We start from the raw sequence: 14,582 nt of genomic DNA, 5'->3' as shown, positions 1-14,582 counted from the left end.
CAATATGATGAAATTTAAAAAAATTCTACAAAGGGGGCGTTTTGTGTATGGTTTTCTATCTTGGGGGTCTTCGCATTTGGCAAATGCGAGCTCAAGGAGCTCGCATTTGCTAAATGCGAAGTTGAGATGAATTTCGAGACCACCGAAATTTTTTTTTTAAAAAAAAAAGAAGCGTACCTCGCATTTAGCAAATGCGAGGTCAGCGTACCTCGCATTTAGCAAATGCAAGGTCTTGTATACCTCGCATTTGCAAAATGCGAGGTTAGTAACCACCTCATTTCCTTCATTCTTTTCCGACGTTTGATTAATACGTATTTGGACTTCTTAACTTTAGTAAATATTTAAAAGTGACTACCACTAAATATGTCACAGTTATGATTTCTTGGCTGTAAAGTTGTGTGAATTTCATTTCACTCGAGAACAGTAAGACTAACAATAATCCTCTTTTGCATTTAAAATAGCGATTGGTGGATTCAAAAAATTCATGAGTTTTGTAGCTTATTTGGAATTAGTCGGAAAAGGGAGAAAATGTTTGGAAAGTTGCAGTTGGTGTAATTAGTGCAGAATTGTGATGATCCGAGCTCGTATCCTATAAAACCCAGAAGGATCCGACCGCGGATCGTTTGAAGCGGAAAAAATTAAAACAGTAGATCCGAGCCCGGATCATTCAAGTTCCAGTTTGATCCGAGACCTCGGATAAACTTCAGCACTTGTGGATCCGAGCCATGTAGGATCCGAGGACTACAAGAACAAATACGACCTCGGATCTGTTCGCGGATAAAGCAGAAACGAGGGTTCGTTTCTGCACTTTTCAAATATTTCTTCCCTCTTCTCACCGAAACCCTACCCCTTTTCTCCAATCTCCTATTTAATCTATCAAATCTCCAATCCTTCACCATAAACACCTCCCTAACCCTTGTATGATCATAAACCGTAAGCTATTTCACCACAAATTGAATATCAAAAGTGGATTTTGATATTCAAAAGGCAATTTTGGGCCGCACGGATTTTGTTTGATTTGTGGGTAAAATCGGACTTGTTTCTCCCTCATTTTTCATCATTATCATCCTCCAGCATCCTCCTTTACATTTGAGGTAACAATTTGCAATTTCTTTTGAGATTTTATAATTCCTATTTTTGCATAATTTTTAAAGTTTTTGAGTAATTGTGATAAAAGCTTATTTGTTGAAATTTCTTGATACAATTGTGTTACATTAGGGATAATATATACATTTAGTTATGGTTGTTTGCTTAGATTTGAGAAATTTGTTAATATGGTGAGAAATTTTATAATTTTTGTCATGAAAGCACACTAGACTTTTGTTTGCAATTTCTTGTTTTGGTGTATAATTTGCATTTGTTTGCTTGAAATAAGTGCATCTTTATGCAAATTGATGATAAATTGTGGTAAGTATAGTGGGTAGTTATGTATTGGTTTGAAGCAAAGTGCCAAAAGTTGAGAATTGTTTGAATTGAAGATGTTTTTCGTAAGGCATATTTTGACGCTGCGATGAATTGATGGTTGAAGCTTAATGTTATAGCATAGTGTCATTGATAGTCTACTTTACTTTCAAATTTTATTCCAATCTTACAAATGGTTTTAATTGTCAAAGTATTGGAAGTATTTAGCGTATCATGACAACCTTGTTGGTAATATTCATTCTCAATGTGAGAATTGTATTTGTGAGGTCTTAAGTAGATTTTTTGCTTGAATTTTTGGTAAATGTTGGCAGGTAGTTTAGCCCTTTTTCAAGGGGAAACTCTGCCGAAATTTTTTTAAATTCTTATTTAATACGTGCGAGCAAGTTTCTACGATTTCTAATGAAGGTTCATCTTGCTTTTGGTATAGGTATTATGGCTCGCACAAGAAGGTCTCGAGCACCGACACCTCCATCTTCGTCGACAGAGGAACACACACCTTCCTTGCATGAGGAGTCACCTGAAGAGGAATCTCCGTCACCAGAGCCGCCACCTCGCTCTCGCCGGAAGACCGCGTCTACTAGCCGTGACGAGCCACCTCCGGACTACGATACCACTCGATTCACCTCGCTTGAAAACCAACAATGGTATGAATTCGGCTTAGACAAGGAGATTATCATCGAGAAGCACTTGGCACCGGAAGTGGATGCACACTACCACATCTCCACAGCATTCAAGCGCCTTGGTTGGGAGAACATCTTACAACTTCCCAAGCATTACTACCCAACCTTGGTCCGGGAGTTCTATGCCAACGTGGAAAACAAAGAAAGCCACAGTGGCAATCTCATCGTCTCGTGGGTTCGAGGCAAGAGAGTGGCTCTAACTCGGGAAACACTGGGATGCTTCGTCAAACTAAAAGACGAAGGACAAGATATCAAATTGACGAAGGAGTTCAAGGCGCGAGACCCTTGGCAGGTGGGAGAGGCAGTTGGACGCCTCAAGGGCCAGTATAGAGAGAGAGGAACTGCGAAGAAGCTTACAGTTTACGCCGATTCATTCGAGCATAGGTACCACCTAATCTTCTACTTGTTTGCCTTCAATGTGGTACCAAAAAAAAGTGGAAAACGGGAGCTCCGCAATAGTGATCTCTACTTTTTGGACAAGATGATGCATGGTGTAGGTGCGCAGCTGACCGGCATTCCTCTACCCAGCATTATCATCAGTTATATGCGGACTACAGCTCGCATGAGGGCCGGCGAGACCTGCTTCGGGTTTCCAAGACTGCTATCCCTCATTTTTGAGAAGGTCAAGGTTCCTCTTGGAACCGAGCGAGCTATCGTCACTAGGTCTGTCGAGGAGGTTAATACCTCTATACTCAAAGCTTTGGGCATTCCTACGGATTTTGGAGCTGCTCTCATTCGAGACACTGGAGAGGCATCGACTTCCGCCCAGCCTCCTCCGCACACTGAACCACAAGCGGAAACTCGAGAGGCGGAGGCGCAGCAAGCTCTTCCTCCTCCTGTTCCTCGACCGCCACCTCCTCCGAGATCAAAATGGCAAGAGCTCCTAAATGCCATTTGCTGTATGGAGGGACGAGTCGTCGAGCGTATCGATCAAACGGAGAGACGGATGACGGAGCGACTAGACAGGCATGATCGCCGTCTTCGGGCGATGGAAGAACACTTCAACATCCGCCGGTCGCCTACTCCGACACCTCATCAGGAGGAGGGCCATATTGGTACCTCACAGGGTCCTCATCAGGAGGAGGGCCATATTGGTACCTCACAGGGTCCTCATGGAGCGGATGGCCATATTGGTACTCCGACACCTCATCAGGAGGAGGGCCATATTGGTACCTCACAGGGTCCTCATCAGGAGGAGGGCCATATTGGTACCTCACAGGGTCCTCATGGAGCGGATGGCCATATTGGTACTCCGACACCTCATCAGGAGGAGGGCCATATTGGTACCTCACAGGGTCGTCATGGAGCGGAAGAGGCAATAGACCCTCGTTCCGAGCAGCCATGACGCTCCGTTGCGGCTTGGATCTTTTATTTCTCTATTTTGCTTTTCTTTTGTTAAGACAACCTTTGTAGTTTTCTTATTGGATTATCTTGTCCAACTTATGTAGTTTGGTACCCTTGTTGTTTCATTTTGGACAGAATTGGGATGATTGTGAGGTTTGAAGGGCATCAAATTGCATGACCACTCATTTTGAGGGAAGTTTCATTGTCTCCTACATGTCTGTACAATGAGGGCATTGTAGATTTTAAGTGTGGGGGAGTGATTACTTTGTCTTATGGGTGGTTGTGTTTTGAAATGTATAATTGCAGTTGTGTATGGTTAAAAATGTTGGAATTTGTCTCTGAAATGTTGTCATGAGATTAATTTCCGTGAAATTGAGGTTGTTGGTCGGGAGTTTTCATCCAACGTTATTTAGATTACTCTGGCAAAATTTGATCTTCCAGGCAAAAGTTTTCCAATATTTCAAATCAATGGCCAAAATGTTCCATGCTTAAGTGTCTATTTCTTCCATTGGATAGAATGTTATATGTTTTTTGGGAAGGTTTAGTCCTCATTTTGCTTGGAATGAACCATTATGCAATTAGGATTTTTAGTTTTTATGAAGTATATTCGGTTAAATAAGAAAAATTACCTCGCTTGGAAATTTGCATGATTAATGATATTTGTCATTTTCACTTAATTTCGTTAGTAAGTGCTTGATTCCCTCACCATAAGGCCAAATCCGAGACAAAATTATGCTTAAATGACAAAAGAAATTGATGCCTAAATTAAAGAATAATATTATTACTTTTCTGCTCCAATGAATCAAGTACTGGGTAACAAGGGGGCTGCCATTTACAAATGTCGACATTCGCTTATTTAAGGGTTCGAAATTGTACAAATTTAGGAAAGCCGTAAAAAATAAAGCGTAGGTGTTGCTGCACACGGATCCGAGGCGCGGATCGGTGTTAACAAAACTGATCCGAGGCCTCGGATCTACTTCTGGAGTAAGAGATCCGAGGTCATCGTACATCCGACCTCGGATCATAGCTGGAAAGTCCACGGATCACTTGGATCCGAGCACGGATCCATATTAACAACACCTATCCGAGGCCTCGTCTGTACTCCTGGCGTAAGTGATTTTGAAGTCTTTAGGATCCGTCCTCGGATGAAAATGGAAAGTCCTCGGATCATATTGATCCGAGCTCGTATCCATTATCAGTAGACAGATCCGAGGCGCGGATCTGTCTCTTTCCTCCGTCAACAGGCAGAGCCGTTTTGCTACATCTTTCTCACAGGTTTTACAGCTATTTTTCAGAGCTTCACCTTCAATTGGCTAACTTCGCTTTTACCTTTGTTCACCTTCCTTTCAAGTAGTTAGTTAATGCGCATGTTATCATATTTAAATTTAAAATCATCACATTTCCTGATTGCAATGTGTTATTTACAATTCCATTACAATTGTGACTTCCGTTTGAGTAATATTAAATTTTTTTAAAATTTAATTTGACAAAGTCTCCCCTTAAAAGTGGACAAAACTCCCTGCCAGCAAACCCAAAATGCACAACATTTAATCCAACCAATATTTCCAGCAATGTGTCCAAATATTTTACATACCAAAACTACTATTCGCCAAACTAAAGAATATAAACAAAAAGAGAAGCAAACAACAACTATAAAATGCCGGTGGAGCATATCAATGATGTCCAAGTCTTCCATGAGTGCCACATCCTCTGGGTTTGCGCACTCTCTGTGTTCGACGTGGCTGGACTGGGATCGCAACATCGACCTGAGTAATCTGTGACTCAAGTCTAGCATCAATAGCTTGAGAACTTGGGCCTTCATCTATACCTCCTACATGTTGTTCACCGCTTGCAAGATGTAAGTCTGTAAGAGGCGTAAACTCCGCCATAGGCACTGGCGACCTAGGATGGCCAATGGACCTAGGGATGCCCTGATGCTCGGTAGCCTGTGACCCTCCATCACATCCAGTTTGGACGGTGGGGTCTGGTGACCGGAGTCTACGACGGCGTCCACCACCATGCTGACCACCGTGAACATTCCTAGGAGCTCTTTCAACGCGACGAGGGTCTGCTGCTTGCGGAATTTGCTGGGGTACTCGTGGAGGGCGAAATGCAAGTCGGGATGACTCCCCTACAGTTTCCAATGTCATGGATGCAAAGTCCTTCATGGCATTAAAATAATTCGTGTGCTGTTCGTCACTCTGTGCGAGACAGGTCTCAGCCATGTAATATACTTGAGACATAGCATCCATCTGGAGATATAATGCTGGGATGAGTCGGCTAGAATAGAGTTAAATCTTAACAACTTGGGGTTTGTTTGAAGGATCTCTTTCAGTAATTGTAAGGAAAACTTACTAGATATTGTGCTCTAGCGCTATCACCCTGAAAGCCCTCCGGATAAACGGGATGCCTAGTAGGATTTGAAATATATAGCACTGTCCGCTCGCGATACCATTGACGATACTCATCGGACGGATAGGTAGGATCTTCAGTTACAGCACCGTCCTCCACATGCATAGGCCGATCAGTCCACACATCAATATATGCTGCATGTCTAGTTATCCAGTCTTGATTTCCCTTGCCACGACGATCAAGAGAATGCAGTGCCTGTTGATTATCGGTCAATCTTAGATCAGGCACGGGCTGATGATATCCGAACTGTCTCATAACTCGATTCAGAAGATGTGGCTCGACAACTTTCCAACATATGAGATACGTGACCGATCTCCAAATGCCGCGTCCTGCAGTACAATATGCAGGCAGAGATGCGAGAATATCGTCCGAGTACGGCTGCCATATAAACTGCAAAGCCAATACTTATTCCATTTCGCCATACATACAATACATCACAATAGTTATTCTCATTTTTTACATCTAATTTTTAATTTATCTTCCCAGCACCTCCCCTATAACCGGATGAAAACTCCCTGCCAATCCAACCATTTTGACGATACTCAAGCATAATCTTTTTGCCATACAACCAACATATATATATAAATTTTAAACATCTTACTGAAATATAACGGCAAAGACCAATCATAATGACATCAAAAGACAATTAGTGTACCTCTCGGGCACGTAAGCCTGTCAACTGATCTCGGAATACAGATACAACATGTCTTGCCACTCTGTGTACATCAAATTGAACATTCCACCTGAGGGAACGAATTGGGAAAATATTTGTTAAAGGAGATAGTTGATTCGTATTAGTATTACAAAAATATATTTGATATATACATACCGAGCTCCATATGGACCAGGATAGTGCTCTAACGGCTGCACACGATCAGGGCGCATTGTTGGTATACGTTCCCACGCCCATAGCTGTAATTTATAATATTTGAATGTATTAATTGACCGTATAATCATCACCTAGTTAAAGTTTAACACGTTGAATCTGGAGGAAATGTACCTGAAGCAAAACTAATGGTCCCGCAATTGCCGATCTAGAGGGAGATGTGGCGCTACACAATGATCGATACAGAGTTGCTAATATCGCGCTTCCCCAACTATATTGCCCAACAGTTTCCAAATCTCGTAGTAATGGCATATACAATAGGGGGACTTTGTTACCGGACTTATCTGCTAATAAATGACCGCCTAATAGCAGGAGCAGGTATACACGGGCCCGCTGTCTACATTGGACATCCGAAGCATCAGGTGGCAACTCTATATCTAATACTCTAGATAAACATCCTAATTTAAGCCGCTGCCCATCAAAATCTGACATCGCTGGATAAAATCCAATCAACTCCTCACATAAATTCCTCCACTCCTCAACTGTATGAGGAGTATCAATCCCTATAACTGGAGGACCGTCTATGGGTAGACCCCACAGAACCTCCACATCCTGCAAGGTTACCGTAGTCTCTCCAACGGGGAGATGAAATGTATGCGTCTCGGGCCGCCACCGCTCCACCAAACTAGTGATCAAAGCATGATCGAGCATCATATATCCACAGTCAAGCACCCCTTCAAAGCCAGCCAATCGAATATACTGTCGAACGGGCTCAGGGATAGGTGTATGCTCCCAAAAGTGCCTATCACATCGCCTGACATCAAGCTGCTCACCTACAATGTGCCCGTGAAATATAGAATGTGCCCGGTGTGCAGTGCCTGCTGAGATAATATCATACACGAATGGCCCCGGATGCAAGGCTGCTTGTGTAGGAATGTCGGCCATATAGAAAACAATAGCTGCAAATGCATTATGTAACATATAAGGCTACTACACATAGTATTAGTAGACTGGTAGTTGCTAAAACTAATGCAACACTTTAAATAGTGGGATGCTTAAAATGACACTGAAATATTACGAGCCAAAGTACTGATATTAGAGAATATCGTCTCATGAATCATATTAATTCCATAATCCAACAAAATGACATAGCAAACGTTCAGTACACTGGTTCCTATCCCTGAAACGGATGATGTCAAACTCTAAAATTAGGACAATTTCTTCTATTGTGACCCGGCTGATGGCAATTTGTACACCTTCTTGGTTCCTCTGGATCTCTCTCGTCCATCTCATTCCGAATTCTTCTAGCTCGTACCCTCCCCGCCCGACGGGCAACATATTTACTGCGATCTGCTTGCAACTCCCAATCCGGTTGGAGCCAAGTATCCGGATGTGGCAAAGGGTTAAACTTTCCTGAATACTGAACTGTCCATCGCCTTTTTGTTAACTGCGGATCTACCAGCGCCCCAGGATTATCCCTGCGATGCCTGCACACGGCCAACACGTGGGAACAGGGAAGTCGGTAGCACTGCCACTTACCACAAGAGCAAGATTTTTCCAAATACTTGACCGTTTGTATATTGCCCCCTTTACCGTCCACACGGCGGCCTGTCACCACTTTATACACCCCGGAAGAGCCATCGAACTCAACAACCCTGTGGCTTCCCGCTTTCTGATCCGAATTCTTAAACTTTCGCCAAATCTTTGGAGGAAATGGATTACGGCAATGTCTGGCGTCCTTCCTTCTTGTTCTGAACAACTCTACTGTCCGATGAAAAGTCATATCAATACAAGCCCGGATAGGCAAGTGACGTGCTCCTCTAAGTACATTATTGTAACTTTCGGACATGTTAGTTGTGAGAATACCCCAACGATGGCCACCGTCATGAGTTAGACACCACTTCTCGATTTCAATGTTACACAAATAGGTCCATGCATCTGGAAACGTGCTCCTTAATTCTCGTTTTAATGCCCTCCACTTGCGCAACTGTCTGGCCCTTCCCATTGCCCAACACAACTTTTTTAGGTTCAAACCTTTGAAGTGAGTCATTAGGTTACTCCTAACGTGTCGTAGGCAAAACCTATGAAAGGCCAAAGGTTCTTGCCAATAGTCAAAATGTGCCATAGCATGAATAATACCGGGATGCCGATCTGAAATGACACAAATGGGATACCGATCGCGGGCGACGTGGTATCTAAGTTGCTCCATGAACCAAGACCAACTAGAAATGGTCTCCTCGTCGACTATGGCATAAGCTATTGGAATAATGTGGTTGTTGGCATCCTGTGTCACGGCAACAAGTAGTTTGCCCTTATATTCGCCACGCAAATGAGTGCCGTCAACACATATTACCGGCCGACACATGTGAAATGCATCAATAGCCGGTTCAAAGGCCCAGAACACATACTTAAATGTCTTCACGTGATCCGTGCTATCAGAATGGTGTAACCACCTGATAACGGTACCCTGATTCGACTTCACAAGCGCGTCAAGATATTTTGGTAGTTCGGCAAAATTTGTTTCCCAAGAACCAAAAACAAGTTCAATAGCTTTGCGTCTGCCGTACCAAGCCTTTTTATAAGAAACATCCACCTTCAGCACCTTTTTAACATCACTGACAATGTTCTTTACTTTGTACCCAGGATCGTCTTCAATACTGTGAACAACGTGTCTAGCAATAACCGAAGATGTTAGACTAGCGTTGCTATTACTCATCAAATCACCCACACAATTGTGATCGTTCACCCACCTGGTTATTTGCCACAATCCGTGTGTCTTTTTCTTCACTGCTCGGACACACCAGTCGCATGGAGGTTCCAATGAGTCGGCCTCAGTGGTGAAGGTCCTTTCAATTGCGGATTTACATTTGGCAACCCAGGTGTTTCTCTTGCTCTCAACAACCCTAAACTCCCTATTATGAGTGATAGACCACATTCTAATAGCCCTGCTCAACTGTTGTTTGCTCTCAAATCTCATATGCAGCCTTATATTATTATTTTCCTCACTAAATGTCACAATACGCTCCAACTCATCGTCATCTGTCAGATACTCGTCCTCATCTATGTTTCCAAGGTTAGAGAAGAATTTCAATCCTCGTGGAGCATACAGGGGGTTGCTAGATGCATCAAAAGGCTGTTGGTTCTCAAGATCCAGGTGGACTCCATGTTGTCCAATTTCGCCATCTGAGTCACTGCCTGACACATCAACCGACTCAGATTCCTCTACATCTTCCACGTCATGCTCCAAATCATCATCTAGGGGGCTGTTGCAATGGCTTGGACCGGCAGTGAAATCCAAGCCATAACTACCAAGATGATCCGGCGATTCTGGATCTCTAAAACTTTGAATCGAGTCTAGGCCCTGAACAGATTCAACTTGCGTCCTTAAGCCTGATGTAAGACGTGGCTCTAACGAATCCCTACCACAATCTCCATGTGCCCATTCTGATACCGATGCCGTCTCAGGTACTGCTGTACTAGAGCTTGGTTGAAATCTTGTCGGATCCATGCATGCATGGACAAGTGACATCATCGGACCTAAATTAGTATTTGGTGAAATGAATGTCCCGGTGACTCGAGGATTTTGGAATTTTTCATCCTTCTCGATATACAGTTCTGCGGTGTATGGAACAATTTCATTCCATACATCGTACATTATCGCAAGAGTTTCATCGTCAACCACTGGGGACACGTTATAAGAGCTCCGGCCACAAGGTTGGCGGAGAAATATATTCAACCTAAACAGCCCCCTATCGACCCCCATATATTCATAGATTCTATCCACCAAATCATCATATCCAATCCTGCATCGTAAAGAGAATGTACGGTTGCACATACGAGGCAAGTAACAAATTGACCCATCCTCGTAGTGTATTTTACCTCCCCAATAAAGAGACACGCGCAGAGGTCTTTCTATAGACATACGTGTGGAAAGAATCCCTATTTTGGAATAAAATAAGTAGCTCATGCGGTAGAAGAGTATACATCAGATAACAATCCCTATCCATTGTTACTGTTTCAAGTGTGATACAAAGGAGAACTCACCTTAATCAAGCAAATGTGTGTTTAAGGTACAAGTAGTAGTACAAGCAAAGGAGAACTCACATTTGTAGTAGTACAAGCAAATGTGATTCCAGTTTGTCTTGTATACAAATTTTTAGTCAACATTTTAAGTTAATGTTCCCTCTAACCGCCTATACATCATCATCATCCAAATGCCAAAAAGTTATTCAACAACTCCTAATTAAATTGAATAGTACGTAATATCTCCGAGGATGTCTTGTTTTATTTAACGGAAAGAAGCACCCCCCCTTTTGAGTCCATATTGCCGCCAATTTGTCTTATTATACTCTTAAGGCAATCACTAACCAAAACACCCAAAAAGATTTTAAACAAATTTTGACAGAGTCTCCCCTGTAACTGGGCGAAAACTCCTTGCCAACCAACATAGGCACATCGATTTTCAAACAAGACATCAAATATGAGATAATTTACAGCACTACAAATACGGTAGAATAATTTGACATACAATAAGCATCTTATAGAAGACAACCAACTGCGAATTTTCCTTAAGCCTGCAATAATAATATAATGTACACAGTAGAATGTGAAACAACAATAATTTCGTATGCTCCACTGTCAACCACCATAACATGCAATTAAAAAATATACTATACTACAAGGTCTCACATTACATTCATGAATTCAAAATAAAACGAATCCAAGCAAGGTTTTATAAATTAGAACATGTGCAAGTCTACAATTAAATCTACTTGAAAACTACATGACTTACCCAATGATATGCCGAAGATTCTGAAGATGCACTTCTGCAGACAACTTCCTAGTGGTACCAATCAAAGCCTCTTCAAGTCTCCTGGCTTATTTCGAAAACTCGATGTGCACCTATATGAATATGATGGAGTTCACACAGACCCAACATAAGGTACTGGAGCAGAGGATCTGGGGTGCAATGAGGGATTTGTTCAAATGAACCACCTCGTTCCCGTAGATCTTGCTTGTTCCGATATACCTTTTTGGATCTATTCACCTAAATTCAAAGAATTTAACCCTTGGTAAACTAGATAACATAGGTATAGAAAACATACTTATAGAAAATAAAAAAATGTCCACGCAAGGGGGTTACTTTGGTGTCCCATTCTGACAAGGGAGGTGTTCAAGCATTTATTATTATTCCGACAAGGGAGATTATTATTGAACGAGTCATGCTTATTATATCTATGTTACCCTGTTATACTAACCTAGCAAGACAAACAAGAAGAAGTGTTCAACAACTGAAAAACATGTTTTGGAAGATTCTGTCAAATTCTCACTTCACTTCACCAAGTAACCAATCGTGTCAAAATATCGTCCCAATGAACCAAATAAAAGTACTTGAAGCAAGGGAAACTTTCTACATGCTTCAATATCAGATTATAATACAACTCCACAATGGCATGGTTCAATTACTGAATTAAGTGACAGAAGGGACCATTAGATAGGCTGTCGAACTTCAAGACCGAGGGCTTTTTTTTTTTTTACTATACTCCAGTTTTCAGATAATACCAAAAGAAAAAGGCTTTTACTTAGGCCTTTGGTGCAATTTAGCAGTGAAGTACTGGAATTTAGCTGTTTAGTACCAACACCTAAATAGATCCGAGGTCGTATCTGATCAAAAAGTCCTCGGATCCGACATGGCTCGGATCAACTATAACAGAAGTTTATCCGAGGTCTCGGATACAACACGAACTTGTCGGATCAGAGCTCGGATCAGCTGTTTTAATTTTTGGCTTTTCAAACGATCCGAGGTCGGATCCTTCTGGGTTTTATAGATTCGAGCTCGGATCATACGCTTAAAAATTACAGCACTACATATTCATTATACAGAGGCAAGTGGGGACGGAAGGGCAACCAAAAACCAATAATCAACAACGACATAACTTAAACAAAAAAATGGAACAAGGATAAACAAACCTGGTATAATCTGAGCTGGGTAGCAGCTTAGAAATGCAGCGGCGGCGAGCTGTGTGGTGAAGCGGCGAAGATGAAACGAAAATAGACGGACAAACTAAGACAAACAAAACCCAGCTGCGAGGAATTGATGGGTAGCAGCTAAGAAATTAGATTCGAAATTGAGCTGAAGCGGGAAACCGAAGCGTGTCTTGGAGGCTGAAACGGCTGAAGCTTGAGTTTAGACAATTGCGGTCAGAATCCAATTTTCGGTCAAAAAAGCTTGAGTACTTCGCATTTCTGAAATGCGAGGAAATAAGCTCGCATTTTGTAAATGCGATCTCTTGAGCTCCCAACTGAAGAACCGTAGCTTGTTTTTCTTTTTTTTTAAAAGCACCTACCTCGCATTTGTGAAATGCGAGGTACCTGAACTCGCATTTCACAAATGCGAAGATCACATTTGTGGAAGCTACTTCACTAATCACCCCCTTTGTAGTATAACTTTTGTTTTTCATCACAAATTAAGAATTTTCTCCCTAATGGATAACATTAGCCCAAAAAAAAAAGGAAAAAAACAAGAAGAAGAAGAAGAGAGATTGCTAGTGAGAGTGGATGAATGATTATGCAAATAAGAAAGTGCATTTGTTTCTTTTAAATTTATTTTTCCTTTTTGTTTTTTAAATGAATGATTCCCTGTCAGTCAACAGCTATTACTTGCTTGAAACCGGAATATGAAAATCCCTACCAACGAGAAAGGAATATGTGAGATCGATTCTCAACTTCTTTTTTTTTTTGGTAAAAAATAAAAAAGTACCCTGTGATGAACCTAATACACAGAAAAGCCCTCTATGGTTTCAAAATATACAACACGACCCCTCATGCTTTGAACTAAATTGTAAATGTGACGGAATCCGTTAAACTTAACGGAAATGGATAAAATGCCGTGATATAATTAAGCAAAAGACAATTCAAAAAAATCATTTGTTTTATTCTCTAAATAGAGAGAATTGAGGGTTAAGGGGTAGAATAGGTATATTTGATAAAAATTAGGCATAAAATTTTTTTTTAGGTTCCAATAAGTCATTTCCGTTAAATTTAACGGATTCCGTCAGCTTTACAATTTAGTTCAAAGCATGAGGTGTCGTGTTGTATATTTTGAAACCATAGGGGATTTTTCTGTGTATTAGACTTAGGGGTGGCAATTCGGGTCCAAATCAGGTTGGCGGGTCGGGTTCGGGTCAACCCGGCAGAAAATTTGTTGACCCGAACCCGACCCGCCAACCCGTGACGGGTCAGGTATGCTGACCCGAACCCGAAAATTTCAGGTTGACGGGTCGACCCGAAATGACCCGAACTTAATTTTAATTTATTATTTATCACTGTATTTTAAATAATTTCCTTCACAAAACTAATTACGATAATCAAGTAAAAAATTAAATAAATAATTCCAAACCAAATCTAAATAAATTAAACACCGTATAAGTTTTTATCACCGAACAAAAGATAAACTAAATTTAAACAGTAATAGAAAGAAAAATAATATAATATATTATTTGTCCAAATATAATAATTTCAACTTCACACAAATTAAATAAATTCATTTAGGATTAAGTAATTAATACCTTTGAAAAAAAGAATAACTTAGTTTAGTTAGATAAAATTATTTTTAATTCGTAAACGGGTCATATCGGGTCATATCAGGTCACCACGGGTTGACCCGAAATCGACCTGTTTTCTTTTCGGGTTCATCGGGTCCAACCCGATTCTGACCTGAATTCCCGAAACCTCAACCCAAACCCATTAATTTCGTGTTAGATTCGTGTCGTGTTTTCAGGTCGTGTCGAAAATTGTCACCCCTAATTAGACTTACCACAGGAGACCTTTTTGTTTTTTACCCTTTTTTTTTTTGGTCCTTTTCCTTTTCTATTTTTTTTCTTTGGAAAATTGATTCA

The sequence above is a fragment of the Coffea eugenioides genome, chromosome 10 (assembly GCF_003713205.1).
Source record: "Coffea eugenioides isolate CCC68of chromosome 10, Ceug_1.0, whole genome shotgun sequence".
Lineage (NCBI taxonomy): Eukaryota > Viridiplantae > Streptophyta > Magnoliopsida > Gentianales > Rubiaceae > Coffea > Coffea eugenioides.
The sequence above is the reverse complement of the archived record's forward strand: the minus strand, read 5'-3'. Positions refer to the sequence as shown.